This window comes from Rattus norvegicus, chromosome 7, assembly GCF_036323735.1.
Source record: "Rattus norvegicus strain BN/NHsdMcwi chromosome 7, GRCr8, whole genome shotgun sequence".
Classification (NCBI taxonomy): domain Eukaryota; kingdom Metazoa; phylum Chordata; class Mammalia; order Rodentia; family Muridae; genus Rattus; species Rattus norvegicus.
Genome location: NC_086025.1, coordinates 116,450,448 through 116,474,743, shown reverse-complemented (window position 1 = coordinate 116,474,743; position 24,296 = coordinate 116,450,448). Strand labels below are relative to the sequence as shown.

The following is a 24,296-nucleotide window of genomic DNA, read 5'->3' as shown; positions in this document are numbered from 1 at the left end:
TGTCCCAGCAAGGTTCCTTTCTAAGGAGCTGCTGGGGACACTGACCACTGAGTCAGCACTAGGACTGCGGCCGTCTTTCCTGGGCTAATCTAGTTCAGTGCCTTAGATTCAAAAACTGTCTATTTTAAGATTGAAATTTCTTAAATGAGCTAGAGGCATAGCTTAGAAGTAGACTGCTTGCCTAGCACTTGAACGGGAGGAAAGCTGAGAAGAAGCAGGTAAAGAAAAAAAGCAGGGGTTGGCAGAATGGCTCAGAAGGTAAAGGTGCCTGCCACCAAGCCTTACAACCTGAGTTCAGTCCCCAGAACCCATATAGTAGGAGGAGAGAACTGATAAACTGATACTTACAGTTGTCCTCCGACTGCCACACGTACTAAGTAAATAAGAAAATATAGTGTCTTTTTTTAAAACTACAATATCTTATTTTTTAAATGAAAATTAAAAACCTGGACAGAAGCCAGGTGGTGATGGCACATACCTTTAATCCCAGCATTTGGGAGGTACAGGCAGGTGATCACTGAGCTTGAGGCCAGCCTGGTCTACAGAGTGAGTTCCAGGTTAGCCAGGACTACATAGAGAAACCCTGTGTGGTGTGCGGAGGAGAATATCTGGACAGGGAGAAATGGCTCAACAGGTAAAGACACGTGCTGCCAAGCCTGACAATCTGAGTTCCATCCCTGTTTCCTGGGAAGGAAAAATAGCTCCTGCAAGTTGTCCTCTAATCTACGCATGCACACCACAGTGTGCATATGCATACACACCCATGCACACAGGCACGCACAAACACTGCACAGTAAATAAATAAATAAATAAATAAATAAATAAATAAATGAAGTCTCCTTTAAAAACATATAGTCCTTATCTTCTGGGTTTGGTAGTTGTCTCTCAAGTACCTAGTAACCACAGAGATGTCTGGTTGTGCAGAATAGTTACAACTATCCTTTGTTAAGATAGGGTCTCATTACACAGTCCAAAGCTAGCCTCAGACTAGAGATTCCCCTGCCTCGGCCTCCCAAAGACAGAATTACAGGCAAGCGCACAGTGTGTACATGTGTGTAAGTGCAGGTGACTTTGAGGACTGTCCACTTTAAGTTATGAATGCTTGCCTGTATGTGTGTGAGTGCACCATGTCCCTTCCTGGTGCCTTCAGAGGTTAGCAGAGGACAGAGGGTCTCCTGAGACTGGAGTACAGGTGGTTGTGATACCAAGTTAAGTGCTGTGAACCAAACCCAGATCTTCTGTCAGAATCACAGGTCTTAGCCACTGAACCATCCCCTGTCCTCACCTTATTTTTTGCTGGGTTCAAGCACAGGTCCTTATGTTTGAACATCAGGTGCTTTACTGACTGAGCCATCTCCCAGCCTCAGGAGACCTGTCCTTTAAAAGATGGTCTCTAGGGTTGGGGATTTAGCTCAGTGGTAGAGCACTTGCCTAGCAAGTGCAAGGCCCTGGGTTCAGTCCCCAGCTCTGGAAAAAAAAAAGATGGTCTCTAGTCAGCAGACAGCACAACCAGCTGAATATTAAAAAGCTGGGGGGGGGGGGTTGGGGATTTGGCTCAGTGGTAGAGAGCGCTTACCTAGGAAGCGCAAGGTCCTGGGTTCGGTCCCCAGCCTCGGGAAAAAAAAAAAGAAAAACCAAAAGCTGGGGGAAAAACAAGTCCCCAAACAGCCATCCCAAAGGCCACCAACCACCATTGAGAGACATCAGGAAGAAGTTCAGGCCCATTTAGACAATGCTCTCAGGTCTACCTTCAGGTGTGAGGAGGATGTGCAGAGCCCATAAAGGACGCTCCCCTAGCATGCACATCGACTAGATACCTAAGCCCTGCCTCCCCTCTGCTGCCTTTGGTTTCTAGACATTGTAGTTATTAGTGGTTGTGAGGCACCCAACATGGGTGCTTGGAACTGAGTTTGAGTCATGTGGAAGAACAGTGCAAGCTTTTGACTACTAAACTATCTCTTCGCTCTTTGTTTTTTCATTTTTGGTCTTTTGAGATAGCGTCTCTATGTAGCCCTGGCTGTCCTGGAAGTCAGTGTGTTGAGTACTGAGATTAAAGGTGTGCACTGCCATGTCTAGTTCTTTGTGTTTTGTGTGTGTGTGTGTATGTGTGTAATTTCTTACAGGTTACATTTGTTGAAGGTCTTAGAACAACCCTTGAAATCTATATTTTTCTGTTAATTAATGGGATTCAGGATCAAGTTCAGGTTGTCAGGCCTGCATTGAGTACTTTTATGTTGAGCCATCTTAATGTTCTGTTTGTTTGTTTTTTAATATTTTATGTGTGAGTGTTTTGCCTGAATGTATATATGTGCACACATGTTTGATTGGTGGCCCAGGAGGTCAAAAGAGGGTGTCCAATCCTCTAGAAATGGAGTTGCAGACAGTTGTGAACTGCTGAGTGGGTGAAGTGGTGGGTGCTGGGAATTAACCCTGGGTCCTCTGTAGGAGCAGTGGTGTCTCTTAACCATTGATCCTGTCTCTCCAGTCTCAATAGTCCTTCCTGTTTTAGAGAGAATGAAGCTGTCAGGCTTTGAACTCATTGTCTTTCTGTTTTTGGAGTTTAGATTATAGGGGTTTTATTTGGCATCTCTCCTTAGGCTGAGAGCATTTGGGATATATCTTAATTGTCTGGGACATCTGTGGGCAAAGGGGAAAAAAGCATTGAAAGGGGAGCATTCTGGCCACTGTTCACGTAGAGATCTTAGTGCCTGCCTCAGTCACAGCTCTAGAATTCCAAGGTTAAGAACTCATGCTCTATAGAAGCAGCCGGGGAAGAAAGGAAGAGTCTAGAAGTCATTGTTTCCCTGTGATAGTACCAGATAGAAGTGGGACCACATGTGGAGAGACACAGAGGAAGGCTGGCTTGGCTGCTCTTAGCAGAACTTAATCCAGGGAGGCGGCCTTTGCCACAAGTGAGCTTCAGAGTCATCAAGAGGGTAGCGATAGCCAGGCAGTGGTAGCACACATTTAATCCCAACACTTGGGAGACAGAAGCAGGCAGATTTCTCTGAGTTCGAGGCTATTCTGGTCTACACAGCAAGTTTCAGGACAGCCGGGGCTACATAGAGAAACCTTGTCTTAAAAAAAAAAAAAAGAACAAAGCAAAACAAAACAAACAAAAGAGCACAGGTGGTTGTGTTAGCAAGTGGGAGCTAGGGAGGGGAGGGAAGACTTGAGGACAGCTACAGAGTATGATGTGCTTCTTGTAGGGCAAGGTTGGGGTCTAGACTTTCCTCTGAAGAATGAATTCAGTGGGGAACATTCCAGGGTATGAGCAGGATGATCTTGGCAGGAGTAAGAGATCAGTTGGGGAAGTCAGGGATGTGGATGGGAGAGGTGTGATCTGGTTGCTCCTTTTCACAAAAATCATGTGTCCTCCAGGGCTCAAAGATTTGCCTTAGTCTGTTCCTAGGAAGCAGTAGCTTAATTTTACAAGGAAGGGGCTCCCAGGGAAGGCTGGCCTCAGTCACTGATTCAGCTCCATTGTCTAGAAGCTCACTTATGCTATGGGGGTTGGGGGTATTGTCATATAGCCTGTGTCTGTTCTTGTTTTGTTTGGCTTATTCTCACAAATCTGTAAAGCTAGTAGGCTGGTGCCTGCAGATGAGAAAAGGCAGTTCTGCAACAACAAACCAGAGGCCAGAAGCATGGGTTTGGAGCCAGACAGCTCTGGGTTTGGGTCCCAGGTGTACCACCTGGTGATTGCATATCCACACCTGGTCCAGTATCATATCATATCATATCATATCATATCATATCATATCATATCTATCTATCTATCTATCTATCTATCTATCTATCTATCTATCTGCATGCACATTGGTGTTTCGCCTGCATGTATGTCTGTGTGAGTGTCAGACCCCCTGGAACTAGAGTTATAAACAATCAATTGTGAGCTGCCGTGTCGGTGCTGGGAATTGAATCAGGATCCTCTGGAAGAGTAATGAGTGTTCTTAACCACTGAGCCATCTCTCCAGCCAGAGACTAGGCATCTTATTTTGAACTGCTGTAACAGTGCTGTAGGCCTCTGCTTATGAAGAACAGACATCTTATTTCTCAACGTTTTGGAGTCTGGAAGCCTGAGGTGAGGCTACAGTAGTGTTCTCTTCTGGGTTATACACTGAAAGAGAGAGGGTAAGGGAGCTCTCTGAGTTCCTTCTTAAGAAAGGGTACTAATCTTATTCTTTTTGGAGTAGTTTCCTTTGTCTGGATCTTGGTAGGTGTGCAGTCATGGACCCAGAGCTCAATCCTTGGTACTTAGTCATTGTGTATCACACAGCATAATTAGATGAACTTGTAAATTAAGCAAACCCCTGAAATAGTCATTCTGGTTTTATTTTATCCATTTCTTTCAAAGTCTTTCACAAATGTATTCTTTCCTTAGTCAGAATCCTAACAAGGATATTTTGTGGTGACTCAGGGTGACAGGGATGCTATCAGGTCACCAGTTTGGGTGAGGCTTCAAGCCCTCTGTGGAATCTTATGACCCTGGTAAGACAAATGTCCTCTCTTTGCACTACTCTGAGACTTTATTTACCTCTGCCCCCTTTGTGGGGGTGAGACTAAGAATCTGTGCATCTTAGCTCTGTGTGGGTGGGAGGCAGAGGCAGCCTGGTCTACAGAGGGAGTTTTAGGGTAGCCTGGGCTATACACAGAAACACTGTCTTGAAACAATAAATAAACAAAAGAATGGGTGCATCCTGCCTTTGTGTGAGGGAAGCCACACCCTGCCTCCTGTTCTTGACCTTAATGTGGTGGTCATACCAACCCTTTCTGTGGTTGAGGAAATGTTGCTGTGACTGCACCTAGTGCTCAGGTAGGGACAGGAGGATGTGATGGGGGAATGTCGGATTGATGATGGCAGAAGACTTGAGAGGATAAAGGGTCAAGCTGTATGCACAGTATCCAGCGGGAAATAGGGTTAAACTTACACAAAGTAGTGGTAGTTCAAACTGTAGAATTAGGGGGTTTTCCTTTCACTTTCAGAGTTCATTTTTAAGTTCTAATTGGCGTAATTAAGGTATGTGTGTATTGCTATAACTTGGCTGTGTGGGCATTTGCAGTTGACCATGGTCTTTCCCATAGCTTTCATTTTGTTTTCAGAACAACTCTGTTGGTTTCCTTTGTTCATGATTCAGAAGAGAGAAAGAAGTAGATTAGAAGTGTCAGAGGCTTTTTAGAGGTCACCTATGGAGACACACATGAGAGGTAGGCGGGCACAGGGTGGTGTCTGCACCATAGTCTGGTGTCTAGAATCAGTGGTAGCTAGTTTTCTAAGTTGTCTTTTGAATGAAATTAAATTTTATTATTTTAAAATGATACTCGAATTGTAGTTTGTGAACATTTTCATACTTCAAACTATGTTTGTGTTTCATTATATCAAATTATGCTGTCTCTAGCTGAGTGTGCCAAGATCGTGAATTGTGGTCAGGCTCTCTTCCCACGCAGACCTTCAAGCCCGCTATTAGTGGATTTTATAGCTCACCAATTTGCTGAAGCTGGCTTGCCTGGGCACCAGGTAGCTTGAATGTGATGATGATTTTAATTAAGCACTTGTGACCTCTGTACCAGCAAATATGTTATCAGATAAGGAGGCTGGTCATGTGCCATGGGAAGATCGGCAGAGCTGGTGCTAGACCCAGTGGTCATGGGGTACACTGTGTTCTGGATTTTTTGAGGGATCATGGCCGTTTACATTTCTGCTCATTGAGTTCTTATAACCAGTTGGTGTTAACTCCACTTTGACCAGGAGTAATCAAGGTCCCAGAAGTGACCCTCAGAGGGTTGCTGTCTGAGTTGACCCTGAAGGTCACACCAGCGTTCCTTTGTCTTGCTGCCTTGACAAAGCAGATTCTGAGTCACTTGCTCTCAATTGCGAAAAAGAGCTTTGAAATTTCCTTTTCCTTTTCTGTTTCTGAGGAACATAAAAATGGGCAGATTATGTGACTCTTGTTTAAGGTAAAAGCTGTGTTCACAATGAACCCAATTCTAAGACTTGAACTTTTGCAGTTAATAGAGCCAGGAAGTTTATAAGGATTGGAAGGGAACTGGCAAAAGCTGACAGGCTGGAGTGTGGTCAGACAGTCTAGGTCACCCTCATGTTTCTCTTCCAGTTGATGAGGTCAGAGGGTGGAGGAGCAGGGCTCTCAGTTCCAGAGGCCTGGTGGGTGCCGTTGCTCCATCTTCCAAGTGTCTTTGAAGAGGCAGCTAAGGAGAATTCACTTTGTTGCCTTGTGACCTTAAGATCGTCCTTAGGGTAGGTTCCTGAGAACAGATGTTCTGATTGTTTGCTTTGTCTTATAGACACAGGGTTTCACTGCATAGCCCAGGTTGGCCTCAGATCCTGCTGCTTAGCCCCCAAATGCTGGGGTGGCCAGCCTGTGCCATCTCCCCTTGCTCAGATACATGGGTTTTATGCTTGTGGTAATTACCATTTTTGTGCCATATGACTTAATATTAAAAAAATTATATTTTCCTACCCTAATATGTTCGTGTTTGTGTGTGTGCGTGCCATCTGTGAGCGCCATATGGAGGTCAGAGGGCAACTTACAGAAATAGTTTTTTTTTTTTTTTATTACATGTGTCTCAAATTTTTGTTTTCAGGCTTGGGAAGACGTAACATTACCTACTAATCACCTAGAATCTTGGGAACAAATGCCCTTACTAGCTGAACCTTCTAGAATGTAGAATTTAAATGGTGTATGCCTTTTGGGGGCTAGGGGGTATTCCCCCCTACCCCCATATCACCGTGTCTGACTTAAATGTCCTCATTCTGTGTTTCCTTGGAAGTTTTTTCTTCCTTTTCAGGTGTTGATCTAGGGACTTGTGCATACAAAGCAAGCATTCTGCCAAGTGAAGCTTAATTAATCCCCAGCTCCTTAAATGATTTCTAGTGTTAATGTTGACTGTATGATATATTTCTTGGTGCTGGGCATTTTAGGTTATTTCCAATGTTTTTGTAATTAGATAAATTTGTACTTGAGTTTTCTCTTCTCCTTTCCCTCCCCTCCCCTCCCCTTCCTCCCTCCCTCCCTTCCTGAGGAGAAATTGACACAGATGGCTTTAAAGCTTGAACAATTTAGAGTGTTTTGAAACTTGTTTGAATTTTTGTTGTCTGTTTCCCAGTATTTTAGGTAAAAGAAAACTCTGGAGGATCTTCCTAAAAGGTGTCTTGGTCTTTGGAACTTGTCAGTATACTGAGATAGACTCTGAGGGGGCCTTCTTGAGTCACATTCCCTTCCTCACCTGGGCAGATGCTCCTTGCGGGAATGCTTTCCCTTCATGACAAAGAACAAGTCCTTACTCCAGATAGGGCTGCATAGCGTGTTCAGGCCTTGGGTTCAAGTCCCAGCACCTAGAGGGGCAGGGTGTGGAGGGAAGGAAGAGAGAGAGAGAGAGGGAGAGAGTGAGGAGGGAGGGAGAAAGAGATTGAGTATGCATGAGGGAGCGCCATCCTGCTGCCCCTTTTACTTGTTCCTAGTGACTTGAGCAAGCTCCCCAGGCTGTTGTCAGGCTGCTCAGAACACAGTAGCTGACAGGGTTTGTCCTGGTTTCCTTTCCACATTGGCTGAGTGTGAATTGGGAAGGACTGTGCAAGGCTGTTAGCACTGGGATCATTCAGAGATTATGACAGCCTGGGGTCAAGTGATCCTTTGGACTTTGCCTCAGTGGGTTGGGGTGCTTTTCATAGAATCTTCAGCTTCTCTTCATTGCTATAGACAGGCATCTACTATCGTTATATAATTCATTCTGTCTCTTCCCATTGGCTGGCTGATGGTTCACCTTTCACTGCCCTGTGGAAGACAGAGCAGAGTCCTGTTTTCTTGGTTGCTCATTTCTCAGGGTTTGCAAAGGATAAGTGTGTGTGTGTGTGTGTGTGTGTGTGTGTGTGTGTGTGTGTGTGTGTGTGTGTGTATGCATGCATGGATAAGATAGTGTCTGCTGGTACAGGGGTCATGGCCAGGCTAGCCCACCTCTGCTCTGACCTTGCACAATGGCTGTGTCTCCCCCACATCTATCCCTCCCCTAGAAGCTGTTTCCTCTCACTTATCTTGCCTCACCACGGGCAAAACTCTGATTCTTAGTTCCTCTTCTAAGAAAAGCTGGTGTTCACAGCTGAACCAAAGCAGAATACTTTACTCCACATGGAGATAGAAATAAGAGGAAACCATTTCAGACAACACAGGAGCATAAGAGGCATTTTGTTCCCTGGCACAGCTGGTTTTAGTGCCAGCATTCTGGGGTTAGCCTGACTGTTGGCTCTGCTAAGCACTGGGAGCTTCCTGCTTCCCTTCCCCACCCCTGTTTATTCTGTCAATAAGACCAAATTTTAGAGTAATGGTTGACTGTGTACTTGGCAGCCTATGTTTTTATCACAAGTGTGGAAATTGTACTTTGGCTTCATTTCTGCAGATGCCTAAACATGTCTGAGTCATTGTTGCCTTAGCAACTGGCCAAACTTTGCTTGTGTGTGGCAAAGGCTCCTGCAGGGGCTGGGTGGGAGCTTTTCAGCCAAACTAGATGGCTAGTGCCAAGCCTCAATGGCGCTGTGGCTCTCCCCACAGTTCATTTTATTTCTTTGAAAAATCCCTGCTCAGATGTCCCAGCTCAGCAGGCTAGCACCACATGGGACAGGGCTCACCAGTCCTCTAGTAGCTCCTAACCCAGACTTTGCTCTTTGCAGGGGGGTGTGGGCGGGTGTGGGGTGTGTGGGGGTGTGTGGAGGCTTTGCTCTACACTGTGGTCCAGCTTCTCTTGCTCGCCCATGAAGCTGCTTATGTTTCTTACATTTGGCCCTAAAGGCTGGATCTGCCTTACAGAGGGCCAGAGGTGCACCTCCTTACTGTACTAGGGACATGGATATAAGGTCACAGGAGTCTATGCTATGTGTTCTTTTAAGACGACTAAGCAAAATGGTTGCTCTGATGTTATCCTTTGTAATCTTGTCTTTAAAAGCTGCTTCTTTATCTCTTGGCATTTATTTATTTGTCCGTGTATGTGGCTAAAGGTGGAGGTCACAGGGCAGCCTGCAGGAGTTGGTCCTTGCTAGGGTCTAACTCAAGTCATCAGGTTGGCAGGAAGTGCCTTTACCTGCTGAGCCCACTTACCGGCAGCTTTTATTCCCTTTTGAAAGTGTACACTTTTATGAGTGTAGATCTGGAGTTGCTTGAGGGGGAGCAGGGGCTGAGAGAGCAGGGCTGAGAGCTATTTATCACCTCACTTAGGCTCAGCAAGCCCCACCCACCTTCCCTGAAGTACTTCTTGTGTTCATTTCCAGAATCTCTGTTTTGGACATGAGCTACTGTGTCTTATACTTCTGTTGGGAACATCCAGGTTCATGACATTTAGAAATAATTTAAAATAGCATATGTTCTATCTTATCAGTGTGGAGGAACTTCTTTATAGCCCTGCCTTCCAAAAGCCTCCCACTTGCTGTGTGACTGACTGCAGAGAGTACAAACTTAGAGTACAGGGATGTAGGGCTTCCCTCATCGGAATGGAGTTTGTAAATTGCCAACCATGCCAAGATCTACAGAGGCTGCAAACCTCACTGTCTACCTGCTCTACACAGTGCTGATGCTGGAGGGTCATGTTTTCAAGCAGATAATAGCTGGCTCTGAGTTTGAGTCTTGCCAGACCAAGGTGCTTTGGAGTGTAGGGATGTGTAACAATCTCTCCTTGGGATGCTTGGCTCTTAGATTCCTTCTTGGCTCTGCTATTTGTTCTGGGATCTACTTTTTACTTGTATATTGTATTCATATTCTCTCTCTCTCTCTCTCTCTCTCTCTCTCTCTCTCTCTCTCTGTGTGTGTGCGCGCGCGCGCGTGCGCACATGCGCGCTCATGGGTGTGCACCTCTGTGAGTTTATGTGCATGAATGGCATTATGTGCAAGTGCCAAGGAGATCAGAGGAGGGCTGTGGGCCTCCTGGAACTGGAGTAAGAGGCAGTCGTGAACTGCCTGATTGCGGATGCTGCAAACCAAACACAGCCCTTTTCAAGAACAGTAAGCTCTCTTACCAGCTAGGCCACCTCTGCAGTGGGGATTGTTGTATGATTGGGTAGATGACTGTTGCACTATACTTCATGTACCACTGCTTGCTCTGTGATCCCACAGTGGAGCATACAGGTGGAAGAAAGTCTCCTGACTCTTGGGACCAATATCCTGACACAGTACTGGAATGGTTCTGTCATGGTCTTGGCTCCGTGTGGCCAAGTGACTGCCAAGGGTTTAGTCCCTCAGGACTGTGCCTGACAGTTACAGGCTGTGTCAGCTGTGTCCGACCCTTGACTGTAGGCTAATATGTGTCATGTAGGTGAGGATAACTGAATAATGTAGCCCAAACCATAAAATTATATATTAAAGCTTTATGAATTTAAATAAATGGACATGTCAGCATCCATAGTAGTTTCTGCCCTTCAGAGGCTGTGCGACCTGCTAGAAGTTCCTGTCATTCTCTGGGCCTGTCACCTCTGTCCAGTGAAGGGTGAATCTGGGAGGATTGAAGTGATGTTACCTCTGCCTACAAACCGAGACAATGCAAGCCAAGTTAAAGTGTATAAGGGCAGGTTTATTGGGAAGCCAGTCTTGGGCAGTGTGGTAGTTTGAATATGCTTGGCCCATGGGAAGTGGTACTGTTTGGAAGTATATCCTTGATGGAATAGGTGTGGCCTTGTTGATGGAAGTGGGCACTGTGTAGGTGGGCTTTAAGGTTTCCTATGCTCAAGCTCTGCCCAGTGCGGAAGAGTGTCCCCTCTTGGTTTCTTCTGGATCGAGATGTAGATAGAACTCTCAGCTCCTTCTCTAGTACCATGTCTGCCTGGATGCTTTCATGCTTCCCATTATGATGATAATGAACTAATAAACCTCTAAGACTACAAGCCAGCTCCAATGAAATGTTTGCCCTTATAAGAGTTGATTGGGTCGGGGTTGGGGATTTAGCTCAGTGGTAGAGCACTTGCCTAACAAGCGCAAGGCCCTGGGTTCGGTCCCCAGCTCCGGAAAAAAGAAAAGAAAAAAAAAAAAAGAGTTGCTTGGGTCATGGTGTCTCTTCAAAGCAGTAGAACCCTAAGACAGGAGGGTTCATTGGTCCCAAGAAATGGGGACAGGGAAGTAGTACCGGGGAGGGAGACAGAGGGGAGGGGGAGGAGTGTGAGCATGAAGGAGAGGGAGGGAGGGAGAGAGAGAATGAATGAATATATCAAAATGTCTGGATTATATAGGGGAAAGTTTCTGGGGGAAGCCATGCCTTATAATGGGTAGGGATTGAGGGATGCTGAGAGAATCTGGAGGCCAAGTCCACTTTGGTATGGAGAATGTACATCTGAATCCCGGTGTGAAGTTTTTTCATGAACCACATGATGTACCTCTCAAGCTGGCTGTAGTTTTGTTTAATTCAGTGCCCTTAAGACTTTAAGAAATGTCATTTGCAAAGTCATTAACTGTACCACAGCCCTTATCACTGACCCTGGGATCTGTGGGTCCCTACCTCACTGAGGAAAATGGCACAGTGCCCAGGGCTGGCTGCCTTGAGATCCCCGCCCTCGCTACTCACGCACCCTCCCAGTCCCTGAAGTGCAGACTGGAGAAAGCTCTGTACGTGTAAGCTAAGATCAGGAAGGCTTCTGCCAACCTGGGGAGGGATTCAGCCTCTCCTAAACCCAGTGGTGTCCAAACCCCACATTCCCAGGTTGAACCATTAAAGGTTCTTGTTTTCTCTTGTTATTCCTAAGGGATCTCCTTGGGTTGCAGGTGTGACCATCATACTGTCCCTGACTTGTCTTTCACTGTCATCTGTCTCACTATTCACTCACTGATGTCCCCATCATTTTCAGGTTAGGGTTTGCTGAGGCTGACATACCAGATCCCCTACTTTCTTTGTGCAGTTGTGTTCATCCTCAGGACAGGTGAAGAGGGTAAGGTTAGGCAAAGTACCAAGCCTTGCATCTGGATGTGTGGTACATGTTTGGTTGAGATGTGAGTACAGTTGTGGAACTTGGAGCCAGACCTGAGGACGAACCAGAAGTGCCAGCAAGTGTGTACTATGTCAGTTTTGTCCTGTAATGAGTTGTCATATCAAAGGGAGAATGTGTGAGCTATGATCAGTCCTGTGTGTGTAGTGGATCTCTTCTTGTCCTAACTGGATTCCTTGTGGATGGTGTATCATTCCTTTCTTGGCTGTAGGGCTTCGGGCACTCACTGGCTTTTCTCCATGCCTGTTTCTAGGCATGGTAACTTTCTGAAAGCTGTTTTTAAAATCCCTCTCCTCTGTGAAGGATGGACGCGGGGAACTGTTCACAACCATGACTCAGCCTATCGAACAGTCATTCTGACTGGAAGTTCACAAGCTGTTATCCTGCTGGCATCAGCAGCTGCGGGTTCTTTAAATATTTGCATTTTATCACTGCTCAGCTCTTGTCTCTGCAGGGGAGGGAAGTCTCTGTCCTACAGTCCACGTGGCCATCTCTGATGCTGCCTTTCCAGGAGGAATTGGGGGTTGAAGATAGAGTGGTTACCCAGGTGAGCTTGCAAGATGTGAGCTGTGCATTTCTGACCAGGGTCCTGGAAAGTGGCCAAAAACTCTGTCCTCCCCAGTGTGGAAATGACAGTGGACTGACTTTTGAGTGAGCCTTAGAAGGGTTCTGTATGAGTGAAAGTGGAAACCAGTGGTTTGTTTTTCCTCTCTTCCTTCCTCCATCCCCTCTCCCCCTTCCCTCTCCCCCTCTGCCCTCTGCCCTCTGCCCTCTGCCCTCTGTCCTCTGCCCTCTTCCTCTCCCTTCCCTTTTTGGAAATGGAGGTTGGAGTAGAATAAGGAGAGGAGGTTGGTGTGGGTCTGGATAGTACCTAGAGTACTGCTCTCAGTCACCAAAATATTTTTATAAATAATATACACCCAGAGGCAGCTGAATTGCTGGTAAAAGTCTTAATGATGATGTTTGTGACTCTTTTAAGAAAAAAAATCCCAGTAATGTCATTGTTTTGAATAAGTAGAGATGCTGTATGGTGGCACAGGCTCTCAGGAGGCAGAGGTGGGCAGAGGGAGCTCCAGGACAGCCATGGCTGTTACAGAAACACAGTCTTGAAAAACCAAAAAAGAAGAGAAGAAAGGAATGAAGGAAGGAAGAAGGAAAGCGGCAATAGAACAAGTAGTGTTTTGTTGTTGTCGTCGTCGTCGTCGTCGTTGCTTGTTTTGTTGAGATTGGTCTCACTTAATTCAGGCTAGCCTGGAACTTGTGTAGCTGAGGATGACCTCGAATCCCTGATGCTCCTCCTGTAGCTCCCAAGTGCTAGAATTACAGGTGAGTGGCACCAAGCCTGGCTTAGGATCTGGCTTTTCAAGAGTTGTTATTTGACAGTATAACAGGTTAGCGAATTGTGTTGTTCCCCCAGATTTCAAACCCTGAGTTATGATAACAGACAGCACTATGCCGCTTTTTGAGTGGAAATCTTGGTAACATTTGGTGTGTGCAGACACTGCTGCCGTTCCCACAGGTCAGCAGCTCTCTTCTGCCGTTTTGTAGTTCTCCACGTATCCTTTCCCTCCTCCACCTCCAGGTAGAAAGCCATTGCCCTATCTGCTTGCCCTAAAATGCAAGTCCTAAATCTTCGGACTGGATGAAGTGGATATTGGCAGGTTTGTGCATCTTGGGCTAAGTTTCAGATGTAAAATCTTTGCTTAATTCAGGGTCACAAACATTTTGTCCCAGGTCTTACAGATTTGAGTTTTACAGCTGGGCCTGTGATCCATTTGAGTCACTTGTGTTGATGTGGAGAAGGTCCCTGTGCTCCCCAAAACAACAGCCAGTTACTTAAGTGTTCTCCAAATTTTAAGGGAAAAATTTCTAATTGGTCTGGGACTTGTGGTTCTGGGCACTTGGGTGTCTTCGTGTTCTTGGCTGCTTATTAGTTATTCTCTGTGCTTTATGTAGCTTCATGTAGTGCCTTTAGCCCTTGATGGCTAGGGCCTTGTCATAGTGTAGCAAGTTATAAGGGGGAGGGTGATGCTTGACCAGATAGATATACATGGGTGTCTGAGCAGATATTCTCCCTGCTCAGGTTTGCACAGAGCCCTGGACATACAGGCTTTATGGACATCCTTGGTGGTGGCTACTGGGCAGTGTCTTATTTCCAGAGGTGACTGTGGAGATCTGCCAGGACAGAGAAGTGAGGGTACAATAAGCCTTCCGTGCCTAGGCTGGGATGTGGCTGTGTGAAGGCTACCTTATATAGGAGGGGCCCAACAGTGGGGTGACCTGCCTGTTGGGTGAGGGAACCTGACTTCTCCATGGTCTGACTATTCTTGGCCAGCTAGATTCCTATGTAAGTAATGGTGTTTGTTCTTAGTCACAGAGAGGCTCTGGGCAGTCTCTCAGCTTGCAATTCCCAGGAAGTAGAATGTTTGGTATGCTCTGGGCCTGGGTGGGATGCTGTGGTCCTTTCATTACCACCATCTGTCGTGTAGGGGTTTCTCCACTTTGTTCCAAGTGCCCAGCCAGCCTCATATGGGTCTCTTAGCAGATGACTTAGCAGGAAACTGAGGCTCTGAGGAGCCCACACGTCAGAAGCCTTTGGGCTGTGTGGCCATTAAAGTCTGAAGGATTGATTGGCTTGCTATTCCTGCACTCCTCCTCTTAAAAAAGTGGTTTCTACACCATCCTGGTCTTCATTGTCAGCAGGAGAGAAGGGTCAGAGGATTGAGATTTTAGTTCTTCACTGGCTCCTGGTAGCCCTCACAATAAAAACCCAGTCTTGTAGAATGGCCTCTGCCTACCTCCTGTCTCACCACATTCCTGCGGCTCTCCCTCCAAGGAAGAGGTGACAACACCCTCCCCTCCCCCTTCAGTCTTTGTCCTCACTCACTCTTTGCCTTTTTCTCCTGGACTGCCTGCCATTCCCAGAGGATTTGCTGAGGAAGGGCAGGGCCTTCCAGATCTGTCTTTTTAAAATGGAACCCAGTCTTTAGCTCTGTAGTGGTATAAGCAGCCGTGGTATAAGGTCCGTGAGGACCCTTGGCTTGGGATCCATTTCACTGTGTGCTTTTTCTTTACACTGATGATCTTTTTCCCTTTCTCCCTCCCACTTCTCTCTCCCCTTCTCCCTTCTTTCCTGTTAGTGAGATGGGATCTCATTGTGTTATAGGATCCGGCTAGGTGGGATGGCGCTAGAACTGACTATATAGACTAGCCTCCCCCAATAGAAAAATAATATCTAACAGAAACGTATTTTTTATTTTTATGTGAGTGCAGGCATGTGCCCTAATTTTGTCTATGCCAGTCAAAGGACAACCCTTGGGGGTTGGTTCTTTCCTGCCACCTTGTGGGTTGTGGGGATCGAATTCCTGTTGTCAAGACTTCCTATAGCGGTAGCTCTGCCCACTGGGCCATCTCACTGCTCTAACATATTTCCCCAAATGTGTCTACTGCTGGAATTTTGACGGTAAGTTCAAAGACTAATTTGAGTTCTTGCAATGTTTCCTTGGAATGTAGGGACTGGGCCACGGGTGATTAGAATGGCTTAAGGCTGGTGTCTCTAGAACTCACTGTTTTCTCTCTGAGTGACTTCAGAAGTTGCTGCCTGGCTTGGTTCTTGCTCAGCTGTAGTTCAGGGAGGGTGTGGGGAGGATGCCTGGCTTGCATACCTGAGGCACACTCCTACAGGCTCTTGGGGTTCTGACCTTTGAACCCAATTGTTTCCGTGACTGTGTAGTATCTTTTAGTTACTAGGAGAGAGGATTGAGCAATCTCATTTCCCTGGTGTTTCAGGGCGGCTAAGGGATGTAGGGATGTAGAAGAGGAAGGGGGACCCAGAGATAGAGGGGCATAGAAGGTTGGGATACATGAGCATGAGCATGAGTTCAGGTTTATTTCATTGTCAGCTTCTGGTTCCAGCCATGCTTACCTGTGTGTCTCTTCAAGTACCTTGTGCTTGAGAGCTTTCTGGGGCATTTGGTAGTGTAGAGAGGGGAGAGTGCTTGGGTGGACCTCCAACGGGTTGTCCTGTGGTCTCTATGCTTCCACCTCCCAAAGAAATAGATAAACAGACAAACAAACACGTGTAAGGAAGAAAAGGAGCACTCTAGAAAAATAGCACTCTGCTCTCCCTAGCACATCCAAATTTTTTGCCCTCTGTCATATTCTTTGGAAGTGGGTATTAAAAATCACAATTCTTAGAGGCCTTAAGGTGTGACTACTACTGTCGGAGCATGATGGTTTGAGTCAGTGGGGGTAGTGGTTGTTCGAAGGAAAAGTGGGCTGTTTTGAGTTACTTGTGAATGAGTGGCTAGTTGAAGTCCTGGAGGGAAAAGCCAGCTGTGTTGAGAGGTGTTGTAGAGACCTGAGGTGGAGCTCTTCTGTGGTGCCCCGAGCAGCCTGTAAGCAGCTATGCATATTTAGGCTCTGATTCTTACTGCAGTTCTGCATGGTTGTTTCTGCATAGATGGAGAGGTTGTGGGAACCTGGCCAGGGCCTGGAGACACAGCTCAGCACTGTGGGCCTTGACGTCTTCCAGAGCTCCCACGCTTGGTCCCAGCACTCACATCAGACCTTTTCTCTGGAAGAGTCAGTCTTCTTCTGGCCTCTAGGGACACCTGCACACATGAAGCAGAGAGACACACATGAATACACAAGTAAAAGGAAATCTTTCAACTTACATGTCTAGTAAGTGACTGAGTCAAGATTTGAACTTGGACTACTCTCTGTGTGCAGAGTCAGGATCCCATCTCTCTCCACACTTGTGAACTAGAACTAAGTATTGAGTGTGGTTGCCTTGTGGGCCATAAAGGAGATTTTTTTTTTTTTCTTTTTTTCGGAGCTGGGGACCGAACCCAGGGCCTTGCACTTTCTAGGTAAGCGCTCTACCACTGGGCTAAATCCCCAACCCCAGGAGATATTTTTTTAGTCAGGGCTTTCATGGAGCAAATTTAGTATCTACATGTGTATAGAACTGCATATTTTTATTTATAAAACTCACACAAGCAGTTCATGTCTTAGTTGTTCAGGCTGTGGGAATCTGGAGATTTCCAAGCAGAATGGAGTGAGACCTAAGCCTCAGGAAGGTTTTCCTAGGATGTACAGGCGAGAATAGAGATGGGTGCAGACAAATGCCTGTGCGCTGGCCTCTGCCTCTTCTCAGGTGAAGGCCTCTGTTCTTCACCTGGCTGGTTCTTGTCATTCTTCAGGGAGTATCCTTCGCATGGTGCACTGGCAGCAGCACACTGTAGTGAAGCCAGGTAGCCAGTAGCTTTAGAGGAGACACAGTCCTGTAGTCAGCAAGGGAGTGGGCAGTAAGATGGGTTACTTCAGGTGGTGTGGTCAATGTGTGGAGTCTGAGATGTGTGTGTGTGTGTGTGTGTGTGTGTGTGTGTGTGTGTGTGTGTGTTCGTTCATTGTGTGTTCATTCTATTTATCATTCTCTGCCCTACTCTTTCAAGGTAATGCTCTTACTGAACCTGGAGCTCACTGTTTTTCTACTAGCCTGTCTGGTCATCTAGCCTCAGCTACCTGCCTGTTGCCACCCCCCTTCCCTGTCTTCTACATAAGTGCTGGGGTTACGTGTACACATAGCTTTTATCAGGGTGCTGGGATTCCAGCTCAAGACCTCATGCTTGCACAGCAAGGGCTCTCACACTGCACTATCTTACAGCCACTGTCTTATGTGTGCATTTATATGTGGAAATTTACACTAACAAAACTGTCACAGGCTGAGGTTTAGGGACAATGTGGAGATATTTTTGTTCCATGTGGCCTGTAAGCTAAGGGGAATTCTGCCAGCAGGAATTTTCATGCCTCATGGGCAATGCCCACAGTTAAATACCTATACCACACGTGTGTTAAGCAGATGCCTTAAGTTAGCGGTTCTTAACCTGTGTGGGTCCTGACCACTTAGGGTCTTTTACAGAGGGCACCTAAGACCATTGGAAAACACAGATATTTATGACATTTATGATGATTCATAACAGTAACAAAATTATAGTTATGAAGTAGCAACAAAAATAACTTTATGGTTGGGGGTTGCCATGATGTGAGGAACTGTATTAAAGGGTCTCACTCAGCGTTAGGAAGGTCAGAGGCACTGCCTTAAGTGAATGCATGCACTCGCCAGCAGGAAGAATCACAGACTTCATGATGAAGAAGGCATTTGGCCAGGGCCATTGATATCTATGTGTAGTTGACTGTCTTTATGCTTAACCTAATATCATTTCTTGGGCAGAGATGTAAACATATGCTACTGTCCTTGGGCATTGGACAATAGCAAGAGCATTTCAGATGCGTTGGAAGTTTTTGTGTCTCAGTTATTCATAGAGGCCAATCAGTGGTCTGTGTGTAGGGGACAGTAAACTGTAAGGGTTTTGTGATCTAAGCAAGCCTGAGCATAAAGTCAGTCCTTGGGAGACACTGGGTGTGTTGGCCTCACAGATTCAGGAAACTTGAAAAGGAGCCAGGCAGGGACTGTTGTTTCCAAGGGGCAGGAGATTCCCCAAAGCCCAACTGAGATGCTGTTGCCAGGGGGAAGAGGAACTGGTCCTGGAGCTGCATTTGGGAATGTCATAGAGCACCCTGCAGAGTTGGAGACATAACAGACTAGGCCAGGCTGGGTTCAGGATGTCAACTACCTTTGTGTGATCTCAGGTGAGGCCATGAGAACTTCAGGCCAGAAACACAGCATATCATCCTCAGGAATGCCATAAACGTGACCAGACCGCATTCCTGAACTTACTGTCAGTTCACACATAGAAACCTCCCTGCTCTGCCCCATGTGGGTGGGTGAATTCAGGGCAGAGGAATGTCATTGCCTGGAGCCAGGAGCTCTGCTTTGCTGTCAGCAGGACAAAGTAGATTCTTAGCCACCAACTTGATGTGGCCCCTATGTACTTTTTTTGTTGCATGTAAACAAAAGCTATTTGCAGTGTTTACCATTGGATTTCTTAGTTACAAGTTACTAGGTTTGTTACTATATGCTCATGCCAGATAAAAACAGAAGATAAACACGGAGGTGGTGATGATAATAATAAGCCTCAGACTCATTTCAGGTCAAGCCAAACCTTGGTAGCAGAGCCGTGGGTGTCTTTCTCTAGGTTCTCACAGCATACCAGCCTTAAAGAGGAAGCTTCAGTGGGCATCACTCTGAAACTCAGTGATTCCACTTCCTTTGAGTCTGTCTCAGTTTAAGATATCAAGAACAAAGATCTACTCCCTGTGGTCATGCAAACAACCCTAATTAAATTCAGTGGGGAATGAATGAGTGAATGAATGAATGACTTGAAAGTAGGTTGCCTTCTGACCTCCACACAAGAGGATGTATGTTCTCAAAATGAGAGAGGGAAGGAAGGCCTAAGACTTAGAGGGCTGCAGGCAGACCAGACTGTCAGATTGGCCTGAAAGCCATGGGGGTGGGGAGTTGGAAGCTGGGTTGGGGGGGCTGGGCTTAGGGGTGTCTCAACACTCCTGCTTTTGGTTCTGCATTAGCTAAACAGAGGTTTCTTCTTGTGTCTGTCTTTGTGGCATTCCTGGCATCTGTCTCTAGAACTGTCTTGTTTAATACAATTTTAAACTCATCTAAAAGAAGAGAGATAGATATGCAAATTTTATTTCTTTACTTTATCCTTCAGGCGTCTGAGGTCTTGTGGATAGACCCAGAGGTTCGTGTGAGCTAGGCCAGTGTGCTTACTACTGAGCTGTATCTGTAGTTCTGGTTAGCTCAAGTTTGAAGCATATCAATGAATCCGTGAGGGCCAGCCTCCCACAGCCTCCCAGCTTGAGAAGGAAACCATTGTGTATATGTCAGGGAAGCTGCTGCATCCTGCTAGGAATAAATGTGGTCCAGAACCTTCGTCATTCTCTCGATTTTCTTTTTTCCCTTCAAACAATACTATATATATATCTGTATTACTACTCTATCTAATGTTCCTATGTGCTTTATGAAGCAGGACTCATAATTGTCTTTTGCATGCATTTGAATTAATGCTCTATGTAGAAATAAAGCTAACGGTGCCTGTGTGCTTGCACTGTTGCACTGTGGCTTAGGAGAGCCAGCAAAGCAGTGCCAGCCTGAAGTGGGCAGCCGGCCGTTTCCTTACTGCTTTTGTTCTGCTCAGATCTTGAGCTGATTAGATGAGGCCCATCCATACCCACACTGGAGAGGACAATCTAAAGCCAGCCGATTAAAATGTTGATCTCAGGGGGCTGGAGAGATGGCTCAGAAGTTAAAAGAGCTCTGGCTGCTCTTCCAGAGGACCCTTGTTCAATTCCCAGCATCCACATGGCAGCTCACAATTCCAGTGGGGATCTGACACCCTCATATAGACATATACATGCAAGCAAAACACCAATGCGCATAAGTTTTAAAACATTAAAATTATTTTTATTAAATGTGGATTTTGTTTCTTGTAGAAGCATTCAGAATATTTGGTCAAATATCTAGGTATCTGCTGGTGAAGTCAAGTTGACAAAAATTCCCCCTGTCATGCACAGACCAGTTTATTCTGTCAGCAGATACTAGATTGCTTCAGTGGTCCAAACCACAATGAGCACTGTGTCTTCGAGCCTTCTTTAAACAGATCTCCCGGGCAGGGATACCTGTGTTTCTCAGAGGCAAAGGTGATTGTGGGGTGTGCTCCCCACATAAGGGATGTGGTAGAATAGAATAGAGCTTATCTGCAGCACTCACAAGTGCACTTGCTCACTCTGCTGTCCACATCCTAGGCCGAGGGCCAGTCTTCCTGAAAGTCAGCTGGGTCTGCAAAGGAGATCTGCCTGTTCTGTGTGACTGCCATTGGATGACAGAGGTGAAGAAGGGAGAAGAAGAAACTGCACTCTTACTGCTTAGGCCCTCTCAACTGGATGATCTTCCCAGAGCTCTCTATTACGTGTTTGGAGGCGGTAGACAGACAAAAGAGTGTTCTGGGAAGAGCCCTCCTCCTGATAGGCCAACATCTCTGTCATTTGGAAGTGGGTGTGATAGAAGCAAGTTTGTCAGGCCCGGTGCCAGTCATCTGGCGTTCACCATAAGTGCTGTGTGTCAGTGGGTGTGGTGGCTCATGTCTGTCATCTCAGCACTTGGGAAGATGAGGCGAAAAGGTTGCTTCCAGTTCAAAGCCAACCTTGGAAACTGAAAGATGCATGCTTTAGGTAGACATAAAAGTGTTGGATCCTTGGAATTTACTGTCTGTCATTCACTAGACGGAGCCATTAGTGGGTAGGACTGATGTTTCTGTTGTTATGATAAAACACCATGACCAAGGAAACCAACTTAGAGAAGAGTTTGTTTTGGTTCCTTTTCTGGATGGTTGGAGTCCATAGTGGCAGGGTGGAGGCAGCAGGAGGGCATGGGTGCCGAGAGCTCATCTTGAACTACAGACATAAGCAGAGAGGGAACCCAGGGAATGGGATGCATGACTCTGTAAACTCCTAAAGCATACTTTGACATTCTTCCTTTAAGGCCACATCTTCCAAACCTCTCCAAATAGTGCCTGCCACCAACTGGGGACCAAATGTTCAAAGGCTAGGGCCTATGGGGGACATATCTCATTCAAACTACTGCAGTGGGCAGATGGAGGACAGCCAGAAGCAAGTAGGTAGTGGAGTGGTGGAGGTTTGGTCCCCAGCTGGTAGTGCTGCTTGGGGAGATTCTGGAGACTTTAGGGGAACTAGTGGGAGGAAGTATGTCACAAAGGACATGTCCCTGGGACCTATATCTTGTCCTGTCCCCTTCTTGTTTCTGACACATGCATACACACATATTCTCTCTCTCTCTCTCTCTCTCTCTCTCTCTAACAAGGCCATACCTACTCCCAACAGAACCACACGTTCTAATAGTGCCATTCCCTTGGCTGAACATCGTACAAACCATAATACACCTCGATATACATTTTCTCCACCTGTATAGTCACTGATAAGTTATTCTCTGTGGCAAAATAAGCCAATTTTAATAAAATTAAAAATTAAAAGCCAGATTAGCATATATTCAAGGCAGGTTTATTGGGAAGCAGCTCGTGGATTAGTTCACTGGTCCCAAGGAAGGAGGCCAGAGAAGTTGCCATTGGGAGGGAGACAGAGGGGAGGGGAGGGGGGAGAGAAAGAGAGAAATGGAGAGGGGAGAGAGGAGAGAGACCAAAATGTATGGATTATATAGGAAAGAGCTTCTGGTGAGGGGAAGCCCAGCCCCTGGGCTGGACAGGTCAGGGTAGAAGGTGGGGTATGCCAGATACTGAGGGATGCTGGGAGAACCTGGAGGCCAGGTACAGTCCACTTTGGTATGTAGAATATACACCTCAGCTTCTTGTCTGAAACTCAACAGTCACAGTTATTTCATGTTATTAATATATACGTGTGCACATGTGTGCACTACACAGCATGTGTGGAAGTCAGAGGACAACTAGCAGGAGTGGGAGTGGGTTCTTACCTGTCATGTGGATCCTAGGAATTGAACTCAGGTCAGCCTAGAATGTCTTTATTAGTAAGATCTCTTGAAGATGGAAATAGTGGGAGCTAACAGGTTTTCGTGTTTTGTTTTGTTTTTAATGTCCTTAGTGGGTGGAATAAAGGTGGCTATTTTTCTTGCCTACAATAAAAGGCACTTTCTAATTCAGTCAGGAGCTCCTGCTTGATGGCCTTCCCTCCCTTACTTTTCTAGGGAGTTAGTTGTTCCCCTTCTCCGTTCCCTGGTCTACCTTGGTTCCCTGCTTAGGTCTCTAAATACAGTGCCTGTCAGTCTGTGTGGTCCTCTGGATATTTGCCCACCTACCCTGCCAGACTTGAAGGTGCTTAAGAACAGGCATAGTGCACTACTTGTACTGAGCCTGCAGCTCTCCCTCCATACAGTGTCAGGCAGAGTGCTAGTTCTCCCTCACTGAGACAGTCCAATTGCGAAGTTGATAGGCTCTAGAATCAACCTAATCAACACACTTGTGGGCGTGTGTTTGAGGGGATTTCTGGATTGGATTGTTGAGGTGGGAAGACCCACTTTAACTGTGGGTGGTACCCTTCCATGGGCTGCAGTTCTGGACTGAATAAAAGATAACATGAGCTGAGAGCACTGGTATTCAGCTCTGTCTGCCTCTGGACTGGGATGCAATATGCCTACTGTCTCATCCTTCCTGCCATGTGGACGTGCTCTGTTCGTTCTTACGTTGCCTTTGGTAGATGTTTGTTTCAGCACTGAGAAAAGTCACTCAGATGATCACTGTAACAGCCACCTACGGTCAAGAGGGAAGCGTTATTTTGGTTGATGGATTTGGAGATGCCATGCACAATTGGTTGCCTGTTGCTTTTGGGCTTGTGTTGGGGCAGCACCTCATGGTGCTGTATGGTGAAGTAGAGAGTAGTAGAAGACATTTGGTAACTGGGATTCAAAGGCGAGAAGGACCACGGTCCCACAGTTGCTGTTGAGGACATGCTCCCTTAGAAGTGACACACACAGTGAGGACGCTAACACATGATATAAGTAAATGGGTGAAAATCATACCAATGAGGCATTCACACAACATGACCTACTTTTACTCCTAAAAATGCCTCCTAACTCACTGAAGCTTGCTCAGCATTGATTTTTTGAACTTGAGGTTTCCTTCTTGGATTATGCTCTATCTTCAGTATTTTGCCTAGAAAATGTATAAACTGTTCCCAAGTCAGGGGTCGTGTGACATCTAAGCCTCCACAAAGACACTTCTACCTCCATGTTTTCGGTTGGAGCTCCAGGCATTGGGTTGAAGCGATAGCTCAGTTGGCAGAGTTCTTGCAGTGCAAACTGAGAACCTGAATTGACCCCGGAACATTTGGGGAAGACTTAGATGTACTAGCACATGCATGTAATCTCATTGTTGGTGAGGCGGAGCCAGGCAGACCGCTGGGGTGCACTGACCATCTAGCCTAGTCTACTAGGCAAACTGCAGGCCAATGAGAGGTGCTGTCTCAAAAAAAAGTCAGATATGGCAGCTCGAAAGTCTTCAGTTCTGGCCCTCAGGAGGGAGAGGCAGGTAGATTTTTCTGAGTTCGAGGGCAGCCCAATCTGGATAGAGGGGTCCTTACCAGCTAGAATGCCACAGTTTCAAATGCCTTGTTTCAAAAAAAAAAAAAAATATGGACGGTACCTGATTGTCTCAAACATGCACGCACACGCATTTGAACAAATGTGCATGTACACACACAAAGAACCCAAGTATCAATTCCCTTGATGGCGTTGGGGGCTTTACACGATGTTCAGTGAGTGGAAAAACCATTGTATTACATTGGTGCTCTAGTTGGGCTTTCAGCCTTGGTTAGCGTGGTGTTGCTGCTTCCCTTTTCTATTTCTTCCCTCTCCTTC

General features: G+C 46.3%; 1 protein-coding gene across 8 annotated transcripts in view; it reads left to right on the top strand.

Annotated features, from left to right (window-relative positions):
- The window catches only part of Pacsin2 (protein kinase C and casein kinase substrate in neurons 2), a 93,039-nt gene that overhangs the window by 3,866 nt on the left and 64,877 nt on the right, over positions 1–24,296 (top strand). Inside the window, exon 1 of one of the 8 annotated variants that reach the window (XM_063262918.1) lies at positions 1,862–6,256. The exons of 6 other annotated variants lie outside the window; for them this stretch is intronic. The gene's annotated coding sequence lies outside the window, so the exon portion shown is untranslated. Of the gene's footprint in view, positions 1–1,861; positions 6,257–12,430; positions 12,519–24,296 lie in introns of those variants that run through there. One more of the 8 variants, XM_039078309.2, reaches the window with a different exon arrangement.